The sequence below is a fragment of the Solanum stenotomum genome, chromosome 4 (assembly GCF_019186545.1).
Source record: "Solanum stenotomum isolate F172 chromosome 4, ASM1918654v1, whole genome shotgun sequence".
Classification (NCBI taxonomy): domain Eukaryota; kingdom Viridiplantae; phylum Streptophyta; class Magnoliopsida; order Solanales; family Solanaceae; genus Solanum; species Solanum stenotomum.
In genome coordinates, this window is record NC_064285.1 from 15310495 (window position 1) to 15324709 (window position 14215).

Sequence of the window (14215 nt, forward strand, 5' to 3'; positions counted from 1 at the left end):
CCTGCAACAATGATCAACCATTTCTGAAGAGGAATTTATCATTAAGACAACACATAGCTTTAAAATAAGGGGTACTCCATTTTCCTTGGGGCCTAACACTGCAGATCTCTTCTTCTTCTATGATTGCACTCAACCTTATCAAAGGGAGACATATGCTATCAATTGTGCCTGAAATGCCACTACCGTGTCAGGATCCTTATTGAGTCTCATTCTTTAGATAGATTGCTAAATATGAATTACGACACACAAGTTCTTTATGCAGTGGGATGGGACTAATAGTACAGAATACCAGAAAAGTGGAGGGCGTTGTGGTAATCAAAGTAATGAATTTATGTGCATTTGCAAAGACTAAACCCAACCAAGAACATGCTTACATTGTAAATCTAGAAACTATATCCATTTATTGAGTAGAGAATATCTCCTTAAACGAAGTTGCAAGGATAAGTAGAACTTCTCATGTCAACATTGTTACTCTGTTGGGATTTTGTTTCAATCGCAAGGAAAAAGCTCTTATATATGAATTCATGCCAAATGGATCTCTGGATAAACACATATACAACCAAGATTCTAACAAGGGATGGGAAATGTTATACAAAATTGCACTTGGGATAGCTCGAGGATTGGAATATTTGCATAGAGGGTGCAACTACTGAATTTTGCATTTTGACATAAAACCTCACAACATTCTTCTGGATGAGGACTTTTGTCCTAAGATATTTGATTTCGGTTTAGCAACACTATCTACTCGAAAAGAGAGCATAATGTCCACACTAGAATCCCGAGGAACCATTGTTTACATAGCTCCAGAGGTGTTCAGTGGAAACTTTGGAGGAGTGTCCCACAAATCTGATGTTTACATCTACGAAATGATGGTTCTTGAAATGGTCGGAGGAAGAAACAGCTACACTGCTGAAAGAAGCCATAATAGTGAAATATACTTTCCACGTTGGGCTTATCAATGAATTTTGTTAGATGAAGAACTAGATATAAGAGATACTATGACGAATGAAGAAGAGGAGATTGCAAAGAAAATGATATTAGTTGGCTTGTGGTGCATCCAAGCAGATCCCTTGCAAAGGCCAGCCATTGGCATGGTAATTGAAATGTTAGAAAGTAGCTTAGAGGTCATGCAAAAGCCACCAAAACCTTTCATATGTTCTCCTTCATGATCAAAAGGATCGACATTGGAGCGACCAACAAAGCCACTCTTATTTTCTACTTTGAGTTTTACGCTCGAGTCTACAGACTCAACAATTGTACAATTTGAAGATTAAGCTTGTGGACAATTACTAAAATATTCATGACAAAATTACAAAAAAATTCATGTAATCAATTCCAATAAATGGGGAAACTTTAGTTTTATAGTTTTTTACAAATTTATTTTTAGTTTTATATCCTCTTCGCAAGAGATCTTTATTTTTACAGGTAAGTCATCTGGGGAAATTTTTTTGGGATGTTTGTTAGTTTTAGGAATGCTAGTTCTCAAACATGTATAATTCACGTGTATCCCATGCTAAATAGTATAAATAATAATAAAACAAGATTATAGAATAAAAAAGTTGAGTTCACTAAACTCCTCTATTTATAGTCAATAAAGGATAATATGAACATGTGCTTGTTAAAGAAGTAAGTTGTGTTCTTATCACTTTCTCTCAACCACTTAGCCTTAAACTTCTACCTTAGTAATGCATCCTTTATTTTGAGAAATTGTACATATTTTGCCATTGCCTAACTAAGTTCAGCCCGGTGATATGTAGATTTATAAAAAATCATGGCTTCCTTTAGGTTGACAATTAACATCTCCAACCTTTTTGGTTTGTCATAAAATTCTCCAAAAGTTTCTCTTGACCAGACTGGAAAACATTAAGGATGTGTTTGGTATGAAGGAACCTGGAATTCGAAAATATTTTCTTCGAAAATAAATTGGTTTCTGACCTGAAAATCAACTCAGATAATCGATTCCAAATCCAACCCCAACACCTGATCTGGGACCTAACCCCTACTTCCAACATATGACCCGACATTTGAGCTGGGATCGACATTCGAACAAGATTTTGAACCTTACGATGACCCAAATCGAGACACAATCCCAAGACCCAACCTAGGACCTAACCCCAACTCAAGACCCGACATTCAAACTGGAATATGACCCTTACTCGAACCCGACTCTGACCCAAGACCCGACATAAAACTGGAATATGATCCCGACTAAAACTCGACCCTGACCCGAGACTCGACCCTGACCCAAGACCTAACATTGACCCCAGCATTTAAGTCAAGATCCAGCTTTTGAATTGGAATCCAACCTCAAGACACGACCCTGACCCGGGACTTAACACCAACTCGATCCGACCATGACTCTCGACCCCAACATTTGATTCATGATCAAACTTTTGAACTAGGATCAAAACCTGACACCCTATACGAGACCCGATCTGACCCTGAAACCCGACCTCGACCCGAGACCTGAACCCAACCCAAACCTAAGATTCAACCCCAACACTAGACCTAGGCCCAACACACAAACCGAGACCTAATCGCTACCCAAGACCTGACCTTGAATCAGATTTGATATCCAATCCTGACCCCAAGCCTCGACCTAAGATCCGATCCCAACCCTGACCCCGGTACTTGAGACCCGATCCCGACCCCAACACCCAACCCTACATCAGATCCAACCCTGACCCTAACCCTGACCCCTACTCTAAATCTGAGACCCAATCCCTACCCCAAGACTTGACCTAAGACCTGATCCCAACCCTGACCCCGATACTCGATCCAAACCCAAGACACGATCCTAACCCCAACACCCAAACCTCGACCTGAGATCCAACTTGGACCCCAACCCCGACACCTAAGTCTAACCTGATACCCCAACTCAACATCTAACCCCTACTCTGACTCAAAACCCGACCCAAACCCCAACTCGAGACGTGAGACCCGACCCTAACCTAAATATGAGACACAATTTGAGACCTAACCCCGAGACCCAACCACAACACATGACATAAGACCTCAACTCAACTCTCAACCCAAAACTGAACTCCAACACACGATTTGAAGCCCCATCCCAACACTTGATTTAGGACCCAACACGACACCCAATCTGGAATTCGACCTCTAATCCTAACTCGAGGTTTGACCTCGACTCAATTGGGAAATCGTATTTGGTTCTCTAATCAATGTTGAGAGTTGTGTATCGAATTGAGAATCTAAAGTCAGATCCAGGATTAGCATTGAGAATCGGTACTCGAGACTTAAATGGGATGAAAAGTTGAGGTGTGAGGTTTAAATTGATTTTGAAAAATATTTTCCTTACTTTTGTAAGGGAAGTCATTTTCCTTAAATTTGAGGAAAGTAAGTTGATTTGAAAACCATTTTTCAAAACAATCCAACCAAACATAAAAAAAATTGAAAACATGTTCCTTCATACGAAACACACCCTAAGTCTCTTATTAGTCCTTTTTAATTTCTAATGCAATATCCACATATAATTACCTTCTACACCTCCTTCACCATAGATAGAAAGTTATTATTATCAACCAAAAAGTCCAAGATATTAAAATATCTAGGACCAACTGAGATATCATTCTTCATAGTAATCTGTAGAGGTGCATCATCAGAACACACCCTTGCTAAATGCAAAATTGATGTCTCAGAGAACACATTATTCCACTCCAGATTGATCAGTAGCCTATCTAGCCTTATCCATATAGTAGTAGTTATCACTCCAAGTATGAATATAACCAAAGAAGCTTGCATCCTACAACTGACTATACTCTATACACTCCAACAAGTCCAAACTCTTATTAATTCTGAAAGGCATATTAAGGCCCTTGAATTCTTCAGCCCATACCCGTAAGTCATCCCATAAGGGGAGCCTTGTAGAGAATATCAGAAGAAAAGTATCATTCGGGAAGCCTTCTCCTAGCCCAATATCGTTAATTATGACTGGAAATTCAACTAAAGAATCAGAAGTTACAAGGGAGAAAGAGTATTTTGGATAAAGGAACTTTGTTTTGGGGGAAGACTATTTGATTTTGATTGTTCTTGGGTTTTTGGTTGTTTACAAATGACAATGGCCACCCCTATTTATATTTATATATGGATGATTCTAGAAATTATTCGAGACATCTATGAGAAAAATCTAGATATTCTTATCTTCTAACTATCTAACAAGAATTTAGATATTTCTATAATTCACTATAAATATCTACTTCTCTAGACATCTACACAATTCCTAGATACATCAAGTACTTAAGGTATTACTCTACATAACTCTAGAAAGTTCTACTAAATATCTCGAATTATTTGTACCTCCAAAAAATCATCTTTATTTTTCACACTCCCCCTTTAAGTGATTTTTTGGAAACTACCTAACACTTATCGCGGAAGAACTCAAACGAAGCATTGAGCCACGTCTTGGTTAAAATCTTAATAGTTTCTTCCGGACTCCTCTTGCTTCTTCAAATGATAAAGATTTTCCGTTATCGAATGGTCCATGTAAATTATCTTCTTCTTGATTTCCTGAACTCCCCTTTTCTCGACAATAGTACTGTCTGGATAAACATCTCATCCAGGGATATGTCCAAGAATACAAACCCTCGAAATGTTAGATTTAGTAATTGTAGATTACCTCTTAAGAGCATTATAATTGGACCCAATGATCCCCACATTCAATCACACAAAGTCAATGCATGACCTCAACGACTAGATGAATATTAAGATTGTCGAGCAACCATAAATACGCATGGTAGCTCTTCTATAAACTCTCATAAGCAAGGTGGTACTAGTAAAACCACTGAAATACTATACACCTCCAAGACAACACCACATAAGTAATACAAAATAATCAGGTCTTCCCAACTCATCCCACTCAACCAAGAGAACATTGCAGGATGTACATCTGATCTACCACTAGAGATCCATCCACAAAATGAAAACACACGTAAGCATAGCTAGTTCATCACACTCACAACCATGTACAAAATGAAATAGATGGTCACATAAGAATTTATCGAATAACACGAAAGGTTTTCCTTTGAAGAGTCAATACCAACCATTTCCATTCACTTGACTCAACATACTCTTCACATCCTTCGACTGAAGCCAACACTCTAAATACTAACAACCATCATAACGACTCTGACCATTGACCTTACTTTAAACCAACACTTTTTAAATGAAAACCTTTCTTAGGTATTTAACAATCAACAACAATGAACTTTACGACTCAACCCAGGTGTAAGTCCTTTCAAATGTTCAATACCGGATACAATTGATCATTACTCACCTTGATAATTCATACCTTGACAAATACATCATCATGAATGTAGACTTACAATGAAAAATCTGAATGGTAATTTCCACCGTATAACACAATCCCTTTCTCTATCAACATTAACTTGTACCTTGAAGATTTTTATGAATTCCTAGATTTTCTCTTACCATTGATCCCATCTCCATCGATCTTACAATATCCTTCACTAAAATTCAATCGTACTCATTGCTAAACTCAAAACAAAAACAAAGCACTTATCATCACACTCGAGCCAATCTTTGTACACTCCTTTCTTAAGTCCTATTTTAATAATTTTTAACCAATTTGACAGCCTTGTGACCCTAGTACCATAGCCACATCAACACGAAATAAATCACGTGTCTCTAAACCAACTTATCTACCTCTCTGAAGGTATTTCTTCAGCCTTTGCAATTAAATAAAATATTCTTGCTCTCGCCTCTCTCTAAAGGTTGTACTACCTCCCATTATTTTTCTTCATTACGACTCTAGCTCTTAATTTCTATTCGAATGGTGTCCCACCATCTCTTAAAACATTCCATACAACCACGTTACTCACTAAATTTTAGAAAACCACAACCTTTAGATACTCACAAGTCGCAATTACTATACAAATATTCGCTTAACCAACAATTTTATTATATAGTTGCCTCCCATCACAATCCATCACGAACTCTTATTTCCATTACGCTCACTTAGTCTTGACTATCACTGCGAAGCCATCATTTCACCAACACGACACCTCAAACTTAGGTAAACTCATCAAATTAAAAAGACTAACCCAATTGATACACACTCTCTTACTAAGATACTTTAATTTCCTTCACCCAAGTATACTCATTAGGACCTTCCTTATCCATAAGCTTGTCATTGCGGTATCAATCCACTCATTTATGGCTTAATATAAAATCACCAGTCCTCATACTACCCTCGTTCTTCTTAACAAACAAGACAGGAGCACCCCCTACGGGGAAACACTAGGACGGATGAAACCTTTATCAAGAATCCCTTTGATTTGAGCTTTAAGCTCTCTTAATTCTAACACCACCGGAATAGACTCAATAGAGGGGGATTCGACTTCAACATTCCGAATATGAGCCAATTACGTCAAACAATCCTACCCTACCAGTTTCTTAGCCCGAATGAAAGATATGATCTTAGCTAGCTTAGGTTTGTACACCAATACCCACTCTAATATTTCCCTACTGGAGATCTCTAGAGTTACCAACTTAGTATTACAAATAAGCCTAGTATAATAGGGGGACAACCAAGTCATGTCTAAGATTATATCAAGTCAGTCATATCTAACATAACCAAATCAACCTAACTCTTAAAATCCATAAACACAACAGGACAACACGATAAACAAAGGTGACTATGACTGACTCTTCAACTAGGGTAGAAACATGGATAAGGGTATCATGTACATCACAATTCATATCAAATCACAAGTCAAACTGAATGGACACATAAGAATAAGTAGAACCTGGATCAGGCAACACATTAGTCATCTAGTCACAAATAAGCATAGTACTTGTGACCACTTCATTAGACACCTCAGTCTCGATCTTGCCCGAAAAGGCATAAAATTGAGCCCTGTCATCTTGATGGGCAACCTCCTTGTCTGGTTGCACTACTCTTCTACCTCCATTACCATTTCCTCGGCCTTTACAGTCTCGCTGATTTCCTCTTCATATACCCAGGTTTTCCAAAATTTAACACACTTTACAACTTACATTCGATTGATGAACAATGAATTAGATCGCGGGGGTTAGTTCAGGTATGATTCGGGGTCCATAATTGTGACTAGGGAAAAGCAGGGGAGACATGTTGAGGTTCTGTCTCGCCTCATCCCGCTCTGGCGGGAAAATTTCCACACTGGTGGCCTCACCTTGGCGGGAATAATCCAGCCTCAACGGCCATAACGGAAATAGAACTGAGGAATAAATTTTTCTGGGATTCTTTTCTATTCTAAATTCCACAAAGGTTCCTAGCTTTACTTAGCAATTTTAGAATAATCCTCATAACTAGGATAATCATTCTCTACGCCCAGTCAATCTCACGATATATGAACCAATTCATTTTTGTTAATTCAGCACCACAACCCACATATCCCCAAGATACAACCAGACACTTACACGATATTTAGTCAAGATCTTCCTTTCACAATGAGTTTCACGATACTCGAGTATTTACAACTTACATAACTTCAACGACCAGGCCAACATATTGTACATATCAATGTTTAGATACCCATTTATTGTGCACATAATCATATCCAAGCACCCAAATAATACACCCTTCACATTCATAATTAATTTCAGACAACCAGAAACACGCGTTCAAAGTTTACAAGATACAATTCACAAATAAGTCCAAATTCTTAATTAATTATTTCGCTCCATGGATGACCATTCCTTATCATCCATGTATTCACACCACCCCTAGGGCCTGATACCAATTGGAACCTTCTCTGTTTCAAATATGCTTTGCTTGGGGGTCCTCAGTTGTGACCACGACATCTAGTTCACTTCGTTGAGATACCAATTGGACTCAACTCATACCAAAAGTGACAATAGTAGCTAGCGAGCCCCACAAAACTACTGATTTCAATCAAAGAACTTGGTCAAACCCAATTCTTAACCGCCTCATTTTTTAAATGATGGTAACTAGACCTTAAATCAATCCTACAGAAAACCGATGCACCTTGCCATTGGTCAAAAATGTCATCTATCTAAGGCAATGGATACTTGTTTCGAATGGTGACCCTATTCAACTGTCAGTAATCTAGACACATCCCCTCTTGCTAGTGATTATGTTACCACTTTTGCTGCTCTAGTTCAGACCATAGAGTGAAAGAGGGAATATGCCAATTTGTATCACCCAGATACCAATTGGATTCAAATCATAGCACGAAGGAGTAGAAAGAAGTGAGTTTTTCCGTAAAGTCCTATAGTCTCTCGAAAAAAAGTACGGATGCCATCGTACTGTTCCGCAAGACTCTACTAGACTCATTTCGGTACAATGAGATCAACGACCTAGGGCTCTAATACCAACTTTGTCACGACCCAGACCGTTGTGATTGGCACCCGCACTAACCATACGGTGGGAGAACCACTACTACAACCCAAATTAAGCAACTAAACCAAAACTAAGGCAATTAAGTTACGAAAACAGGTTAATTAACTAAACAAATGCGGAATTAAATACCTAAAACCTGAAAGTCATTGTACCAGAACTCTACTAACGACAAGTCTAAGAACAAGGGGTACAACCCCGAAACTAAACAACACCTTAAACCTGAGTCTGAAAATATTGGACTTAAACAAGGAAGATCCATGGCAGCCTGAAAGAACTGGCTCACCCTTGAATCTGTTCACGTTCATTGTCACCTAACTGAGGTCTATCAATAGCCACCTGAAGATTCCCTGTACTAAACAAAGAAAGAGCAAGTGCAGTATCAGTACACAACCACCGTGTACTAGTAGGATCACGCGGCTATCCCACTAAGTGTAACATATATTAGTCAATACAACAATATAATCACATGCATATATCGAATATTTACAATATCATTAATATATACGAACAATGAATAACTTCACGATTGTCACATATCACAGTTATATCAATTTAGAGCAACATACTGTCTTCCAATATCAATAGTCATTAGATATGAACAAACTCATCACAAATAGATACACAACACAATCAAATGGTCCTCTCACGGAACCAAATTCAATGATCCTCTCATGGAACCCAAACCCAAACAATTAGCATGCCAGAACGTGGCAATCCGGTCCCATATTTATGTCGTAACGTGGCAATCCGATCCAATTTAGTTATGCTAGAACGTGGCAATCCGATCCAAGTTAGTTATGCCGGAACTTGGAAGCCGATCCCATATTTATGCCGAAACGTGGCAATCCGATCCAAGTTAGTTATGCCGAACATGGCAGCCGATCCATGTTTATGCCGAAATGTGGCAACCGATCCCATATATATGCCAAAACGTGGCAATCGATCCCAGTTAGTGTGTCTGATCGTAACACCTGCCCATTCAACAAACCACAATCACAATCACAATGTATATTCTTACAATCATACAACAAGAGGTGATTCATGGCATACAATTATTCAATTATCCTCATTTATGATTAGGGTGATCAATAATGCAACATTCGCATACATACATGAATTATAATGAAGCAATTACAAACACATATCACACCAACATGAAATCACAACCATCACCTACCTCGAATCCAAGCTTGAATCCCCTAAGGCACTTGAATCTTTCCTTTTTGGTTTCCTTCCGCTTGTTCTAGGTCTACAAACAACAATTTATATAAAAGGATCAACAATCAAAGGTCTAATTATTCGGATTATAACAATCCAAATAACCCTAGACCAAACCCAAGATCCTAACACCCAATTTAGGGCTTTTTCCACCATAAATTCTAGATCTAAACCCTGTACATTCGACAATGACCCACTAGATTATGTTTTGCGGATCGACAAACGGATTCGGGGAGTTAACACCTTACCTTTAGCCTAAAGAATGGTGAAAAATGGTCAAGAAGTTGCCTGGGGTCGTCTCCTTAGCTCTAAAAATTGAAAGGTGCCAAATAAGGTCATTTAGGGGTTTATTAACTACTTTAAGTCACGTCTAGCCTGCCACGATGGACACATCCAGCTACAGCGACCCCGCTCTGGCGGCTCCAATCTCGCTCTGGCGGCCTACATGGAGACAGAATGTTACCTGTTCACACTAAGATTATTTTTGGGAGTTCTACTCGCTCAAATTTGATTCTGTAAAGTCGTACCGGTTGCTTAACGTCTTAGCTATCTACTCATATGGTCCAAATCATAATTAGATCTCTAATTAATTACCATATTTACCTACACCTTAATGACTCTGATATCATCCATATTTGGACTAGGTTGGGAAATTCCAAGTTACTACGAAAAATTTTCTGGCCCAAATTCTTTCTTCATTGACTTTTTCCTAACGACAAAATCAGTTTATTACACCTTTTTGAAGAATTCATGGCGCAAAATGTTTCAACCCCACCCTCATTAAATTTTAGAAGTCTCAACTCAAAAGGAATCTGTAATATTTGCGCTAGGAATTCACTTTTTCTATGCACTATATTCCTTATTTCAAAAGGAATCTGTAATTTTCGAAGCCTAATTCTTCATGGCGTAATTATGGACATAAGTTGGTTGAAATAGCTTGAGCTTTAGTCGAAAAAGTTTTAGTTTTTGCGATCCTTGAGTGAGTAGTATCCTTAGACCTTGATTCTAGGTAGCGTGAAACTTATGGCTATGTGGCATTTGATTGTTTTTGTTGGTTTGGATGATTGTCTGGGTTCCTTGAGTTGTTCTTCTTCATTTGTTGTTTATTAAACTGCTGGGCCTAAGGCGTGAGCTTGGATTAGCAGGAGGCCCAGGTTAGTACTCTTGTGGTGTGACGGGCATTCATGTCGATTCGGTGTGTATGCCCTGAGTTTATTGTGATTATACTTCTATGGAGTATTTATTTTCTTTAGTTGTGAGAAATAAGTGGCATATTAACAATAAGTGAGTTTATTCTTAATGATTTGGAAGTCCTTGAGACTTGTGTTGCATAAAAGTGGTGAAAAGGCCCTTTTACTTGATTTACTGCACATTCAGCTGCATATACTCTGATCAGCTCAAGGTACCATTCTGGGCGGCTAAATACCTTGGTTGGGCTATATTTTTCTTTTCATTGTAGATGAACTCAAGGCATCATACTGGGCAACCCGTTGATACACATGTCTTGGTTATGAGTAAGCTCGAAGTGCCATACCGAGCATCCTGTGGATGAACATATCAAGGTTATTGGCTTGCGAATAAGCTTGAGGTATCATTCCAGACGGCTTGATATTTCTTCCGGGCATATGATATATCCTTGTTTGGAATTTGACATTCTAGCATTAGATAAGTTACCTTGGAGTGCATAGGTTTTTGGTTTTGGTGTATTCTTGTTGGTCATTGATACTACCTTACATGTTCTCCTGTATTAGCTTTTTATACTTTAGCTTGCTCTTGCCTTGTTAGTTCATAGTTCTTCTTATTTCTATTTGATATTTCTGAGCTCGGTCGGCCTATGATGCCTACTGGGTACCCCGCGTTTGGTACTCATACTGCACTTTTGCATTTTTTTTTTGATGCAGCTCCTAGTTTGAGCCACCCTTAGTAAAAACATTTGGATCTTCCGTGGCTATCACAGATTTGGATTGTGGTGAGCTCGTGGCATTCAGAAACTTGTTGTAGTCCTTCTTTTGTACTGACTTTCATTTTGTATTTGGATTAGTTAGTTCTCTGTAAGTATATCACTTTTTGTTCGTAGTAGCTCTTGTATAGGTGACAACAGCTCCCGGGGATTGGTATCTTGGTCACTTTTGGGCCTATTTTGTATATTTTGTATCGTACTGCATATATATATATATCCACATCTGCCCCTGACTTGAGTGAAGCTTCTTGGGGATAAATTAAGTTGTTTAGTTATATATCCAAAGGCCCTGTCAATATTATCCTCTTCATATTCATCAAGTTCTACTGTGGAAACAACAATCTTGGTCAGTTGTTCAACATTATCATTACTAGAATGTGTATTTATCTTTTTATCCTCAATCTTTTGTTGGCTGGAAGGAATAGTTGATGTATTGATAGAATTTATCTTTTGTTGCTCCGAAATTCCATGCTCATTACTTTTGTATACCCTTTTTCACCTTGATCTTTTAAAAATGATTCAATTTTGTACATTTGTGAGGACTCTTTGAAGATTTATTAGAGTATCTACTCAATTAACCCGGTGGATATTGATGCTCTTGAACACAGGATGCTCGTGAACACATCATAAATTTACTCTAGAGCCATTGGAATATTCAGAGCTAGATATGTACCTTACTTCATATTACAACTGTACAGGTTCCCCTAATTCATATTTTTCCCATCAATTGGATTGCTTAAACTCAGGTGGAAACAAGTCCTATTATGCCTCAGATCATGACTAGAGGAGTTGGTGCGGTGATGGGTTATCGCTTACCATCTTATAATGTCACCTGCAACAATGATCAACCATTTCTGAAGAGGAATTTATCATTAAGACAACACATAGCTTTAAAATAAGGGGTACTCCATTTTCCTTGGGGCCTAACACTGCAGATCTCTTCTTCTTCTATGATTGCACTCAACCTTATCAAAGGGAGACATATGCTATCAATTGTGCCTGAAATGCCACTACCGTGTCAGGATCCTTATTGAGTCTCATTCTTTAGATAGATTGCTAAATATGAATTACGACACACAAGTTCTTTATGCAGTGGGATGGGACTAATAGTACAGATTGCCAGAAAAGTGGAGGGCATTGTGGTAATCAAAGTAATGAATTTATGTGCATTTGCAAAGCCTAAACCCAACCAAGAACATGCTTACATTGTAAATCTAGAAACTATATCCATTTATTGAGTAGAGAATATCTCCTTAAACGAAGTTGCAAGGATAAGTAGAACTTCTCATGTCAACTTTGTTACTCTGTTGGGATTTTGTTTCAATCGCTAGGAAAAAGCTCTTATATATGAATTCATGCCAAATGGATCTCTGGATAAACACATATACAACCAAGATTCTAACAAGGGATGGGAAATGTTATACAAAATTGCACTTGGGATAGCTCGAGGATTGGAATATTTGCATAGAGGGTGCAACTACTGAATTTTGCATTTTGACATAAAACCTCACAACATTCTTCTGGATGAGGACTTTTGTCCTAAGATATTTGATTTCGGTTTAGCAACACTATCTACTCGAAAAGAGAGCATAATGTCCACACTAGAATCCCGAGGAACCATTGTTTACATAGCTCCAGAGGTGTTCAGTGGAAACTTTGGAGGAGTGTCCCACAAATCTGATGTTTACATCTACGAAATGATGGTTCTTGAAATGGTCGGAGGAAGAAACAGCTACACTGCTGAAAGAAGCCATAATAGTGAAATATACTTTCCACGTTGGGCTTATCAATGAATTTTGTTAGATGAAGAACTAGATATAAGAGATACTATGACGAATGAAGAAGAGGAGATTGCAAAGAAAATGATATTAGTTGGCTTGTGGTGCATCCAAGCAGATCCCTTGCAAAGGCCAGCCATTGGCATGGTAATTGAAATGTTAGAAAGTAGCTTAGAGGTCATGCAAAAGCCACCAAAACCTTTCATATGTTCTCCTTCATGATCAAAAGGATCGACATTGGAGCGACCAACAAAGCCACTCTTATTTTCTACTTTGAGTTTTACGCTCGAGTCTACAGACTCAACAATTGTACAATTTGAAGATTAAGCTTGTGGACAATTACTAAAATATTCATGACAAAATTACAAAAAAATTCATGTAATCAATTCCAATAAATGGGGAAACTTTAGTTTTATAGTTTTTTACAAATTTATTTTTAGTTTTATATCCTCTTCGCAAGAGATCTTTATTTTTACAGGTAAGTCATCTGGGGAAATTTTTTTGGGATGTTTGTTAGTTTTAGGAATGCTAGTTCTCAAACATGTATAATTCACGTGTATCCCATGCTAAATAGTATAAATAATAATAAAACAAGATTATAGAATAAAAAAGTTGAGTTCACTAAACTCCTCTATTTATAGTCAATAAAGGATAATATGAACATGTGCTTGTTAAAGAAGTAAGTTGTGTTCTTATCACTTTCTCTCAACCACTTAGCCTTAAACTTCTACCTTAGTAATGCATCCTTTATTTTGAGAAATTGTACATATTTTGCCATTGCCTAACTAAGTTCAGCCCGGTGATATGTAGATTTATAAAAAATCATGGCTTCCTTTAGGTTGACAATTAACATCTCCAACCTTTTTGGTTTGTCATAAA

At 37.9% G+C, this 14215-nt stretch overlaps 2 pseudogenes; both read left to right on the forward strand.

The window, feature by feature from the left end:
- The first annotated feature begins 256 nt into the window (after nt 1-256).
- Nucleotides 257-1169, forward strand: LOC125861303 (PR5-like receptor kinase; annotated as a pseudogene).
- Nucleotides 1170-12645: 11476 nt separating this feature from the next.
- On the forward strand, nt 12646-13558 carry LOC125861304 (PR5-like receptor kinase; annotated as a pseudogene).
- Nucleotides 13559-14215: the final 657 nt, after the last annotated feature.